Below are 12944 nucleotides of genomic sequence, written 5' to 3'. Positions count from 1 at the left end.
TATTTTTGGATTCTTTTTTCTTTTTGTTTTTCTGGTTGGGTGATTTTTGCTTCTTCGTATTTCAAATCTTTGACTTGATTCTTGCAATCCTCTAGTCTGCTGTTGGAACTCTGCATAATATCCTTTATTTCAGTCAGTGTATGCTTAATTTCTAGTTGGTCCTTTTTCATAACCTCGAGGGTCTCACTAGATTTATGGAGGGTCTCACTACATTTATCGGCGGTTTCTAGAAAATTCTTGAAAAACCTTAAAAGTGTGGTTTTGAACTCTATATCCAGTAGTTTGATTTCCTCCATTTCTGTCATTTCTGACTTGTTTCTTTGTCTCCGCATTTTTTATGTTTCCCTGTATTGATAGAGTGGCTTTCTGTGTTAGGTGTCCTATAGGGCCCACTGGCTCAGCCTCCCCAATTACCTGAGGTGGACACTCTTGGTGCACCCCTTTGTGGGCTTTGTGCACAGTCTTGTTGTAGTTAAGCCTTGATTGTTGCAGGTATCACTGGGAGGAATTGACCTCCAGGCCAATTAGCTGTGAGAATCAGCTGTGTCTGTCGTGGGAGAACTTCTGAGCTAGAGACACTCTTCTGGGGCAAGACTTGCTTCAGTGGGGCTTTGGTGCTCACTGAGTCTGCCCCCTGAGTGTGTCCCTTATGGATCTGAGGAGTTGTAATCTGGATGGTCCCACTCTGACCACTGTGTACACTGGCTCTTGGGTATCTAAGGAGGTGCTAATTTAGCCTCTTCCTGAGGTTACACAGCAGGAGCTATGGAGAGATTCCTCTTCTTTGTTTGGGGTTTGGAGGTGCCCAGATGAGGCCCAGCTGTGAAGCAATGCAAGCTGCTTTGAGGCCTTGGACCTTCTTTTGGAAGTTTTGAGTCTCTCTCATTCAGCTGCAGTTTGTTAGGTAATTTTCAAGTTGCAAAGGGTCAGGCCTTTCATATTCAAAAGCCTCTGTGCACAGCTTGGGTGGGGCAGGGTCTCAGGGGATCAACAGGGCGGAGCAAACAGCTACGGCTGATCCTCAGTCCTGCCCTAAGGGGCCCCGGGTCTCAGTGTCCCGGTAATCGCTGCAAACACCTCTAAGAGAAAGCCACCCTCGAGTTCTGCCCGATGCCAGACAGTCTAGTTTCTCCCCGTATGAGTCTGGGTCCCCAGAGACTCGCCCAGAACTGGAGTTCAGAGCAGTCGGGAGCTTGAGACTCCCTCCCAATTGAAAAAGACAACCGCGTCCTCAGCTGCCAGCCCTTTCACGTGCGCCACGTCCTCAGTTGCCAGCCCTTTCTGCGCGAGCCTCGGTACCTCTGCACTTTACTTCTGCACCTCCTCTGAGTCTCAGTGTGCTTTTCTCTTTCCTTGTAGTTGTAGAATTTCCACTCAGCCAGCCTTCCTGTGGTTCTGGATGATGTCCCTTTTGTCTTTTAATTGTATTTTTGAAGTGGTTGTGCGAGGCAGCAATTTCTGGTGTTTACCTATGCCGCCGTCTTGGTTTCTCCTGCTCGGTTCTTCTTTGAAAGCTGCTAACACCACAGGTCTAACCCAAGTCACATGAGGACCTCATGCCCCAAACCTCCAGTGCTCATTTGAACCCCACACAGGAGCAAACCCCGGCTCCATGGCCGCGCTGAACTGGGGTTGGAGGGACCTCTGACGTAGGGTACCTCAGCCAGGCCCTGCCTGCTGCACACCTCCCTGTCCTGCCACCCCTGCTTAGAGGCCCAGCCTAGTGGCCAAAGGCTCCTTAACCCCAGGGAAGCAGTAACAACACTCACAGAGACAGAACTTCCTGCAGGCTCTGGTGCCACGTGAAGGGCAAGACAGCGAGGAGCAGAGGCCAATTCACAGTGCGTTTCCATGAGACCTTGGGCAAGTCATTTAACCCCCCTGCCTTTCAATCCATAACATCTGAAAATGGGAATTAAGGGCACTTCTACCTTCCTGAAGACAGAGGGCTGATAAATGATCTCAAAGTGCTGCCAGCACTCAGATCCACAAGGCTCATTGGATTCAATAAAGAAAGAAAACCAAGGATTTAGGGCCAGCCTCTTACCCAGGGACAGGGATGTAAAATACTTCAAATCAGCTCCAGTCGCTACTCCCCAGGCCCAAATAAGAGGGCATTGATGGTCAAATGCTGGGCAAAGGCAAAAGTGTCTCCATTATGTTTGCTTCAGAGAAAAGGCAGGGACCAGAGGCAAAAAGGATTCAAGGTCAGGGCCCCTGGGTTCTGGTCCCCTCCACTGGTACAGACACATCTTCTGTGATTTTCCTTCCCTAAGCCAGTCCTCATCCTCAGAGGTCGTTCTGGAGTAACTACCGGGTACAACATGCCCATACCCATCACCCCTCTCCGCCTGCCACAGAAGGCCTTGCTGCTGTGTCTCATGTTTCTTCTGACATTTAAAAAATATTTTGTTGATTTCACAGACGAAGGGAGAAGGAGAGAGAGATAGAAACATCAATGATGAGAGAATCATTGATTGGCTGCCTCTGCACACCCCACACTGGGGATTGAGGCTGCAACCCAGGCATGTGCCCTGACCAGGAATCAAACTGTGACTTCCAGCCACTGAGCCACACTGGCTAGGCCACAGCCTTTACTTGTGACATGGTTCTCAAATCCTTACAGTCAACGCTGAGAAGTAGGAAGATGCATTTCCATACTTCACAAGTGGTAGCAACAAGAACAAGGGGTCAGTCATCTTCTGGAAAATCCCGTGAGGTTGAGAAAATGAAGATGTTATGAGAAAGAAAGGGAAGTCCCTACACAAGCCATGAAGGGCAAGAGTTCCAGTCCTGGTCGTCCGGGCTCACTCCATCAGTCACTTCAGTTTAATGTGACCACAGTGGGCGCTGTCTGGATGATGGTAAGGGGAGGATGCGTGGAGCTGGTGCTGATCCAAATCCCAAATTTTTATAACATTTAACAGTCAAATGGGAAGAAAGAGGCAGAAATTTTAACACCAACCTCAGTAACTAAAGGGGTCAAAGAAGTAGGGGGCACCTGGATTTGAACCAGGGACCTCTTGATCTGCAGTCAAATGCTCTACCACTGAGCTATACCCCCACTTACATATAATATTTCATTAGCACTGTTTTACCCACGGCGCTGCATGTAGGATAGATGCCTGTCTACATGTCACTGTTTTTTCTGCATGTCCCAGAACATGGCAACTCTTCTCACTGTAGTTCACTGTCTTGTCTTCAGCCCTCCTCTTCCTCAGGTCATGATAACGGCACCAGCCTTTACACCTGGGAAGGCCATTAGAGTCTACACTAGTGTTTCTACCTAAACCAGCACATACTTATCAGAAAAATCATGGTCAGGTCCAGGTCCTCAGTGAACCTCACACTCAGTGCCGGGAGAGCCTTGTCCCTATTCTAAGGTCTCAAGAAGGGTGCTCCTTGTTCCACTCATTCAGTCAGTCAGTTACTCAACAAACACAGAGCATGTGAGGTACCAGGTCCTGTCATCCATGTAGAGGACACAGAGACTTAAACATTGTCCTTGTTCCAATAGGAGACAAAATCATGAAGCAAAGACTTTGCACAAGAGTGGCAGAAGCCCAAGAAGAGAGCCGTGGGAGCAGGGAGTGAGGAGCTGCCCTGCCTGGGGAGTCAGAAAGGGCTTCCTGGGGAGATGGACAAGGAGGACTTTGCCAGAAGAAGCTGGAGAGGATTTCAGGCCAAGGGAGGAGGAAGAAAAAGGGAAGAGTGGGTCAGGCATGTCCGGAGCTCAGGGAGGCTTCAGGTGATGGCACACATGTGGGCTCATTGACCCGGCCACCATATTGGCGTCCTGCTAAGGCAGGAGAGGGACAGGTGCATATCACTGGAAGCAGGCCTATGACACACAGCATGACAAGCCATGACCTCATTGAATCCTCACAACCACGCTTGTGTTGTCTAATTGCAGCACAGTTTGGCCAGAACAGAACCCAGTCCCAGGGAGCACCAGAGCACACTACGGGCCCTAGAACACAGCACAGTCAATATGGGAGTGAGGAGCCATCGGGGGCCAAAGGGCACTATTGGTGACAAGAGCAATCATTTGTCTCTCTATTTAGCACTTCACACTAAAAGTGAGTTGAGGAAGGGGGCACCCGGATTTGAACCGGGGACCTCTTGATCTGCAGTCAAATGCTCTACCCCTGAGCTATACCCCCATGCCTGCTTATGGACCTTAATTACACCTCTTCAACTGTGCACCTGACTCCTATTTCTGGAATCCTACAGCCCCGCCTCTGGGAGCAGGCAGCCTGCCCTATGACATCCTGGTTCTCACTGTCATCACTCACTCACTCCTGCACCTATAAACACCTGTTGACCACCTTCTATGTGCCAGGCTCATCCTGCCTGCTTCCATTGTCTCCCTTTCTGGCCCCACTTTCCTGTACCGTCCGGTTCTGTCTGTCCTACAGTGGGCAGTCATTCCTTTCCCAGCCTAAGAGAGCCCTGGTCCCCTCTGCTCTCTCCTACTAGGGCACTGGGGGGCAGTTAGGTCTGCATGGAAAGGGAACACTCGTGCACTGGTGGTGGAAATGCAGACTGGTGCAGCCACTACGGAAGACAGTATGGAGTTTCCTCAAAAAGTTAAAAAAGGAACTCCCATTTGACCCAGTGATCCCACTTCTAGGACTATATCAGAAACACCGCTCAGAAAGGATATATGAACCCCTATGTTCATAGCAGCACAATGTACCATAGCTAAGATTTGGAAACAGCCTAAGTACCCATCAGCAGATGAATGGATTAGACAACTGTGGTACATCTACACAATGGAATACTATGCTGCTGTAAAAAAGAAGTTATTCTTACCATTTGCAACAGCATGGATGGAACTGGAGAGCACTATGCTAAGTGAAATAAGTCAGTCAATGAAAGAAAAATACCACATGATCTCACTCGTTTATGGATAATAAAGACCATTATAAACTGATAAACAAAAATAGATACAGAGGCAGAGCAACATGAAACAGACTGTCAAACTACAGCAGGAAGGCCGGGGAAAGTTGGGGGGCGGTTGTGGGGGGTAAGAGATCAACCGAAAGACTTGTATGCATGCATATAAGCATAACCAATGGACACAAGACACTGGGGGGTAGGCGAGGCTGGGGGAATGTCAAGGGGGGTAAAAAAACAGGAGACATATGTAATACTCTTTGTAATACTTTAAGCAATAAAACAAAATTTAAAAAAAAAGAAAGGCCATTAGAGTCTACACTAGTGATTCTACCTAAACCAGCACATACTTATCAGAACAATCATGGTCATGTCCAGGTCCTCAGTGAACCTCACACTCAGTGCAGGGAGAGCCTCGTCCCTATTCTAAGGTCTCAAGAAGGGTGCTCCTTGTTCCACTCATTCAGTCAGTCAGTCACTCAACAAACACAGATCATGTGAGGTACCAGGTACTGTCATTCATGTTGAGGACACAGAGACTTAAAACATTGTCCTTGTTCCAATAGGAGACAAAATCTTGAAGCAAAGACTTTGCACAAGAGTGGCAGAATCCCAAGAAGAGGGCCCTGGGAGCAGGGACTGAGGAGCTGCCCTGCCTGGAGAGTCAGAAAGGGCTTCCTGGGGAGATGGACAAGGAGGACTTTGCCAGAAGAAGCTGGAGAGGATTTCAGGCCAAGGGAGGAAGAACAAAGGGAAGAGTGGGTCAGGCATGTCCGGAGCTCAGGGAGGCTTCAGGTGATGTCACACATGTGGGCTCATTGACCTGGGAACCATTTTGGCGTCCTGCTAAGGCAGGAGAGGGACAGGTGCATATCACTGGAAGCAGGCCTATGACACACTGCATGACAAGCCATGACCTCATTGAATCCTCACAACCACCCTTGTGTTGTCTAATTGTAGCACAGGTTTGGCCAGAACAGAACCCAGGCACAGGGAGCACCAGAGCATACTACCGGCCCTAGAACACAGTACAGTGAATATGGGAGTGAGGAGCCATCGGGGACCAGGGGCCACTATGGGGACAAGAACAATCATTTCTCTCTCTATTTAGCACTTCACACTAAAAGTGAGTTGAGGAAGGGGGCACCCGGATTTGAACCGGGGACCTCTTGATCTGCAGTCAAATGCTCTACCCCTGAGCTATACCCCCATACCTGCTTATGAACCTTAATTACACCTCTTCAACTGTGCACCTGACTCCTAGTTCTGGAATCCTACAGCCCCGCCTCTGGGAGCAGGCAGCCTGCCCTATGACATCCTGGTTCTCACTGTCATCACTTGCTCATTCATCCACCTGTAAACACCTGCTGACCACCTTCTATGTGCCAGGCTCTTCCTTCCTGCTTCCATTTTCTCCCATTCTGGCCCCACTTCCCTCTGCCACCCGGTTCTGTAGGCACTACAGTGGGTAGTCATTGCTTTCCCAGCCTAAGAGCCCAGGTCCCCTCTGCTCTCTCCTACTAGGGAAGTGGGGGGGCAGTAAAGTCTACATGGATATAGGAGCAGGTCTGGCCAGGACACCACACCCTGAGACAGAAGGCCCCTTTCTCCCTTTCCACCATGTGCTTCACCCACTCAACCCCTGTCATCCACTCAAGATGATCAACGTGGTTTAGGAAAAAGGTGAACCAGCCCAACTCCCTCTCAAGGGCAAAACTGATTTGAGGAGGGGGTGGAACCCTGGTAACTTGCTTGTGAGCCCCCAGGGCCTGGAGGAGACTGCACAGCAGAGGCAGGCAGCTGTGTGAGAGCAGGGAGAATGGGGAGGCAGCCAGCAAGGAGGCTGTCCTCTCATCTGAAAGGCTCATAGGAGTGTGAGACACAGCCAGAGAGAGCGCGACCCTCTCACCCTCCGCATGGATGGAAAAGCCAAGAAAGGTACTGAGCGCTCTCAAGCCTTCCCAGTGCCACACATTCCATCTCCCCTCCACACGGAAGCCGTCCCCCGGAAGTCCATGCTGCTCAAGGGGCTTTGGGGACTTAGCTCTTTTGTCCAGAAATACTGAGGAGGGTCCAGGACCCCATGGGCTGGTTTACTCAGCCTGGAGATGATTTCAAACTTCCTGTGCTCCCCTAAGCCTTGCTTCTCCAACATGAACTGCCATCAGAATCCCCAGAGGAACATGTTAAAACTGCAAGCCCAGTCCTAGTGAAGGAGACCCATCTACACCTTTCCTAGAATTCCTGCAGGAGGAGCCACTGGGAAGCATCCAGTCAATGAAGCAGCCTTGCCCCAAACTGTCTGGTCCACAGTTTGCAGCAGAGGGAGCATAGGCAGCCCCCAGAGCAAGGCCTGACCTGGCTGAGGGAGGAGCAGAGCTCTCCTCTGATGCATCTGGAAAGCTTACAGAGAGGGTGGGACCCAAGAAAGTCACTGCTCGGTTCTTCTTTGAAAGCTGCTAACACCACAGGTCTAACCCAAGTCACATGAGGACCTCATGCCCCAAACCCCCGAGCTCATTTGAACCCCACACAGGAGCAAACCCCGGCTCCATGGCCGCGCTGAACTGGGGTTGGAGGGACCTCTGATGTAGGGTACCTCGGCCAGGCCCTGCCTGCTGCACACCTCCCTGTCCTGCCACCCCTCCTTAGAGGCCCAGCCTAGTGGCCAAAGGCTCCTTAACCCCAGGGAAGCAGTAACAGCACTCACAGAGACAGAACTTCCTGCAGGCTCTGGTGCCACGTGAAGGGCAAGACCGCGAGGAGCAGAGGCCAATTCATAGTTCGTCTCCATGAGACCTTGGGCAAGTCATTTAACCCCCCTGCCTTTCACTCCATAACATCTGAAAATGGGAATTAAGGGCACTTCTACCTTCCTGAAGACAGAGGGCTGATAAATGATCTCAAAGTGCTGCCAGCACTCAGATCCACAAGGCTCATTGGATTCAATAAAGGAAGAAAACCAAGGATTTAGGGCCAGTCTCTTACCCTGGGACAGGGATGTAAAATACTTCAAAGCACTCCAGTTGCTACTTCCCATGCCCGAATAAGGGCATTGCTGGGCAAAGGCAAAAGTGTCTCCATTATGTTTGCTTCAGAGAAAAGGCAGGGACCAGAGGCAAAAAGGATTCAGGGTCAGGGCCCCTGGGTTCTGGTCCCCTCTCCTGGTACAGACACATCTTCTGTGATTTTCCTTCCCTAAGCCAGTCCTCATCCTCAGAGGTCGTTCTGGAGTAACTACCGGGTACAACATGCCCATACCCATCACCCCTCTCCGCCTGCCACAGAAGGCCTTGCTGCTGTGTCTCATGTTTCTTCTGACATTTAAAAAATATTTTGTTGATTTCACAGACAAAGGGAGAAGGAGAGAGAGATAGAAACATCAATGATGAGAGAATCATTGATTGGCTGCCTCTGCACACCCCACACTGGGGATTGAGGCTGCAACCCAGGCATGTGCCCTGACCAGGAACCAAACTGTGACTTCCAGCCACTGAGCCACACTGGCTAGGCCACAGCCTTTACTTGTGACATGGTTCTCAAATCCTTACAGTCAACGCTGAGAAGTAGGAAGATGCATTTCCATACTTCACAAGTGGTAGCAACAAGAACAAGGGGTCAGTCATCTTCTGGAAAATCCCGTGAGGTTGAGAAAATGAAGATGTTATGAGAAAGAAAGGGAAGTCCCTACACAAGCCATGAAGGGCAAGAGTTCCAGTCCTGGTCGTCCGGGCTCACTCCATCAGTCACTTCAGTTTAATGTGACCACAGTGGGCGCTGTCTGGATGATGGTCAGGGGAGGATGCGTGGAGCTGGTGCTGATCCAAATCCCAAATTTTTATAACATTTAATAGTCAAATGGGAAGAAAGAGGCAGAAATTTTAACACCAACCTCAGTAACTAAATGGGTCAAAGAAGTAGGGGGCACCTGGATTTGAACCAGGGACCTCTTGATCTGCAGTCAAATGCTCTACCACTGAGCTATACCCCCACTTACATATAATATTTCATTAGCACTGTTTTACCCACGGCGCTGCATGTAGGATAGATGCCTGTCTACATGTCACTGTTGTTTCTGCATGTCCCAGAACATGGCAACTCTTCTCACTGTAGTTCACTGTCTTGTCTTCAGCCCTCCTCTTCCTCAGGTCATGATAACGGCACCAGCCTTTACACCTGGGAAGGCCATTAGAGTCTACACTAGTGTTTCTACCTAAACCAGCACATACTTATCAGAACAATCATGGTCAGGTCCAGGTCCTCAGTGAACCTCACACTCAGTGCAGGGAGAGCCTTGTCCCTATTCTAAGGTCTCAAGAAGGGTGCTCCTTGTTCCACTCATTCAGTCAGTCAGTCACTCAACAAACACAGAGCATGTGAGGTACCAGGACCTGTCATCCATGTTGAGGACACAGAGACTTAAACATTGTCCTTGTTCCAATAGGAGACAAAATCATGAAGCAAAGACTTCGCACAAGGGTGGCAGAAGCCCAAGAAGAGGGCCCTGGGAGCAGGGAGTGAGGAGCTGCCCTGCCTGGGGAGTCAGAAAGGGCTTCCTGGGGAAGATGGACAAGGAGGACTTTGCCAGAAGAAGCTGGAGAGGATTTCAGGCCAAGGGAGGAAGAACAAAGGGAAGAGTGGGTCAGGCATGTCCGGAGCTCAGGGAGGCTTCAGGTGATGGCACACATGTGGGCTCATGGAGCCTGGAAACATTTTGGCTTCCTGCAAAGGCAGGAGTGGGACTCGGCCATTGTCACTGGAAGCAGGCCTATGACACACTGCATGACAAGCCAAGACCTCATTGAATCCTCACAACCACCCTTGTGTTGTCTAATTGCAGCACAGTTTGGCCAGAACAGAACCCAGGCCCAGGGAGCACCAGAGCACAATACTGGCCCTAGAACACAGCACAGTCAATATGGGAGTGAGGAGCCATCGGGGGCCAATGGGCACTATGGGTGACAAGAGCTATCATTTGGCTCTTTATTTAGCACTTCACACTAAAAGTGAGTTGAGGAAGGGGGCACCCGGATTTGAACCGGGGACCTCTTGATCTGCAGTCAAATGCTCTACCCCTGAGCTATACCCCCATGCCTGCTTATGAACCTTAATTACACCTCTTCAACTGTGCACCTGACTCCTAGTTCTGGAATCCTACAGCCCCGCCTCTGGGAGCAGGCAGCCTGCCCTATGACATCCTGTCTCCCACTGTCATCACTCACTGACTCCTGCACCTATAAACACCTGTTGACCACCTTCTAGGTGCCAGGCTCATCCTTCCTGCTTCCATTTTCTTCCTTTCTGGCCCCACTTCCCTCTGCCACCTGGTTCTGTCTGCCCTACAGTGGGCAGTCATTGCTTTCCCAGCCTAAGAGAGTCCTGGTCCCCTCTGCCCTCTCCGAATAGGGCACTGGGGCAGTCAAGTCTACATGGATAGAGGAGCAGGACTGGCCAGGACACCACACCCTGAGACAGAAGGCCCCTTTCTCCCTTTCCACCATCTGCTTCACCCACTCAACCCCTTTCATCCACTCTCGTTGATCAACGTGGTGGAGGAAAAGGTGAACCAGCCCAACTCCCTCTCAAGGAGAAAACTGATTTGAGGAGGGGGTGGAACCCTGGTAACTTACTTGTGAGCCCCTAGGGCTTGAAGGAGACTGCACAGCAGAGGCAGGCAGCTGTGTGAGAGCAGGGAGAATGGGGAAGCAGCCAGCAAGGAGGCTGTCCTCTCATTTGAAAGGCTCATAAGAGTGTGAGACACAGCCAGAGAGAGCGCGACCCTCTCACCCTGCGCACAGATGGAAAAGCCAAGAAATCTTCTGAGAGCTCTCAAGCCTTCCCAGTGCCACCCACTCCATCTCCCCGCCACATGGAAACAGTCCGCTGGGTGTCTCTGTTGCTCACAGGGCTTTGGGGACGTAGCTCTTTTGTTCAGAAATACTGAGGAGGGTCCAGGACCCCATGGGCTGGTTTACTCAGCCTGGAGATGATTTCAAGCTTCCTGTGCTCCCCTAAGCCTTGGTCCTACAACATGAACTGCCATCAGAATCCCCAGAGGAACCTGTTAAAACTGCAAGCCCAGTCCTAGTGAAGGAGACCCATCTACACCTTTCCTAGAATTCCTGCAGGAGGAGCCACTGGGAAGCATCCAGTCAATTAAGCAGCCTTGCCCCAAACTGTCTGGTCCACTGTTTGCAGCAGAGGGAGCATAAGCAGCCCTCAGAGCAAGGCCTGACCTGGCTGAGGGAGGAGCAGAGCTCTCCCCTGATGCATCTGGAAAGCTTACAGAGAGGGTGGGACGCAAGAAAGTCACTGCTCGGTTCTTCTTTGAAAGCTGCTGAGACCACACGTCCAACCCAATTCCCACGAGGACCTCATGCCCCAAACCCCCGGTGTTCATTTGAAACCCATGCAGAGTAACCCCCGGCTCCATGGCCGAGCTGAACTGGGGTTGGAGGGACCTCTGACGTAGGGGTACCTCGGCTAGGCCCTGCCTTCTGCATACCTCCCTGTCCTGCCACCCCTGCTTAGAGGCCCAGCCTAGTGGCCAAAGGCTCCTTAACCCCAGGGAAGCAGTAACCGCACTCACAGAGACAGAACTGCCTGCAGGCTCTGGTGCCACGTGAAGGGCAAGACAGCGAGGAGCAGAGGCAATTCATAGTTCGTCTCCATGAGACCTTGGGCAAGTCATTTAACCCCCCTGCCTTTCAATCCATAACATCTGAAAATGGGAATTAAGGGCACTTCTCCTTCCTGAAGACAGAGGGCTGATAAATGATCTCAAAGTGCTGCCAGCACTCAGATCCACAAGGCTCATTGGATTCAATAAAGGAAGAAAACCAAGGATTTAGGGCCAGTCTCTTACCCTGGGACAGGGATGGCTCATGGTTCCCCTTCATTGACAAGCTGGCAGAGTTCTTCCTGCCAGTCTCCAGGTCCTGAGACTCATGGCCATATATCTTCAGCAGTCACAGACACCTGACCGTGCCCACACCAACATGAGTTACAGCCATTTCAGGAAATAGCTCAAATCAGTTTCAGTCTCTACTCCCCATTCCCAAATAAGAGGGCATTGCTGGTCAAAAGCAAAGCATTTCCACTATGTTTGCTTCAGATAAAAGGCAGGGACCAGTAGCTAAAAGGTGCAAGGTCAGGGCTGTTGGGTTCTTGTCCCCTCTCCTGGTACAGACACATCTTCTGTGATTTTCCTTACCTAAGCCAGTGCTCATCCTCAGAGGTCATTCTGGAGTAATAGATACAATCATATCCATTCCACCTGCCACAAATCTTTCTGCTGTGTCCCACTTTTCTTCTGACATTAAAAAAAAATATTTTTATTGATTTTATTGAGGGAGAGATATAAACATTAATGATGAGCGAATCATTAATTGGCTACCTCCTGCACATTTCACACTGGGGTTTGAGCATCCAACCGGGGCATGTGCCCAGACCAGGAATTGAACTGTGACCTGGTTCATAGGTCGATGTTCAACCATTGAGTCACACTGGCTGGGCATCTTCTGAAATTTTTTAAAAAAATGCTTTTATTGATAGAATCATTAATGAGAGAGAAACATCAACCGAATGCCTCCTGCACACCCCCGACTAGGGATCAAGCTCGCAATATGGGGATGTGCCCAGACCGGGAATTGAACCAGCAACCTCTTGGTGCATGGGTTCATGCTCAACCACTGAACCACACAAGCTGGGCTCTTCTGACATTTTTTAAGCCCTTTAAAGTCAACTGGTTACTGAAATTAGGAGCCAAGAGGTCAGGCTTTGCAGCTACAGGCCTTCCCTCCACTGAGTATAAGGCGCTTGTTGAATCCAAGCAGGATTCTTCACCTCCACCTGGTTCCTGTTCCTGGGGGGCCTCCCTCTTGCTGCCAGGGACGGGGGCAGCCACAGAACCCAGAAGTTCCTGTTCCTCATCAGGTTCTCCATGTTCTCCAGCCGCCTCTGCAATAGCTTCCCTAGCACAGCCCATTTGCCATGCAGTTGGTTCCTGAACTTAAAGGTCATTTATTTAAATTGAATTTATTGTG

The 12944-nt window shown here is 50.4% G+C and overlaps 5 non-coding genes across 5 annotated transcripts; all 5 read right to left on the bottom strand.

Moving 5' to 3' along the window:
- Positions 1-2992: 2992 nt before the first annotated feature.
- On the bottom strand, positions 2993-3064 carry TRNAC-GCA. The gene has a single exon. It is a non-coding gene; the product is annotated as a tRNA-Cys (tRNA).
- A 1027-nt stretch (positions 3065-4091) lies between these two features.
- On the bottom strand, positions 4092-4163 carry TRNAC-GCA. The gene has a single exon. It is a non-coding gene; the product is annotated as a tRNA-Cys (tRNA).
- A 1874-nt stretch (positions 4164-6037) lies between these two features.
- On the bottom strand, positions 6038-6109 carry TRNAC-GCA. Its single transcript has one exon. It is a non-coding gene; the product is annotated as a tRNA-Cys (tRNA).
- Positions 6110-8818: 2709 nt separating this feature from the next.
- Positions 8819-8890, bottom strand: TRNAC-GCA. The gene has a single exon. It is a non-coding gene; the product is annotated as a tRNA-Cys (tRNA).
- A 1027-nt stretch (positions 8891-9917) lies between these two features.
- On the bottom strand, positions 9918-9989 carry TRNAC-GCA. Its single transcript has one exon. It is a non-coding gene; the product is annotated as a tRNA-Cys (tRNA).
- Between the last annotated feature and the right edge of the window lie 2955 nt (positions 9990-12944).

The sequence above is a fragment of the Myotis lucifugus genome, unplaced genomic scaffold (genome assembly GCF_000147115.1).
Source record: "Myotis lucifugus unplaced genomic scaffold, Myoluc2.0 scaffold_51, whole genome shotgun sequence".
Lineage (NCBI taxonomy): Eukaryota > Metazoa > Chordata > Mammalia > Chiroptera > Vespertilionidae > Myotis > Myotis lucifugus.
The sequence above is the reverse complement of the archived record's forward strand: the minus strand, read 5'-3'. Positions and strand labels throughout refer to the sequence as shown.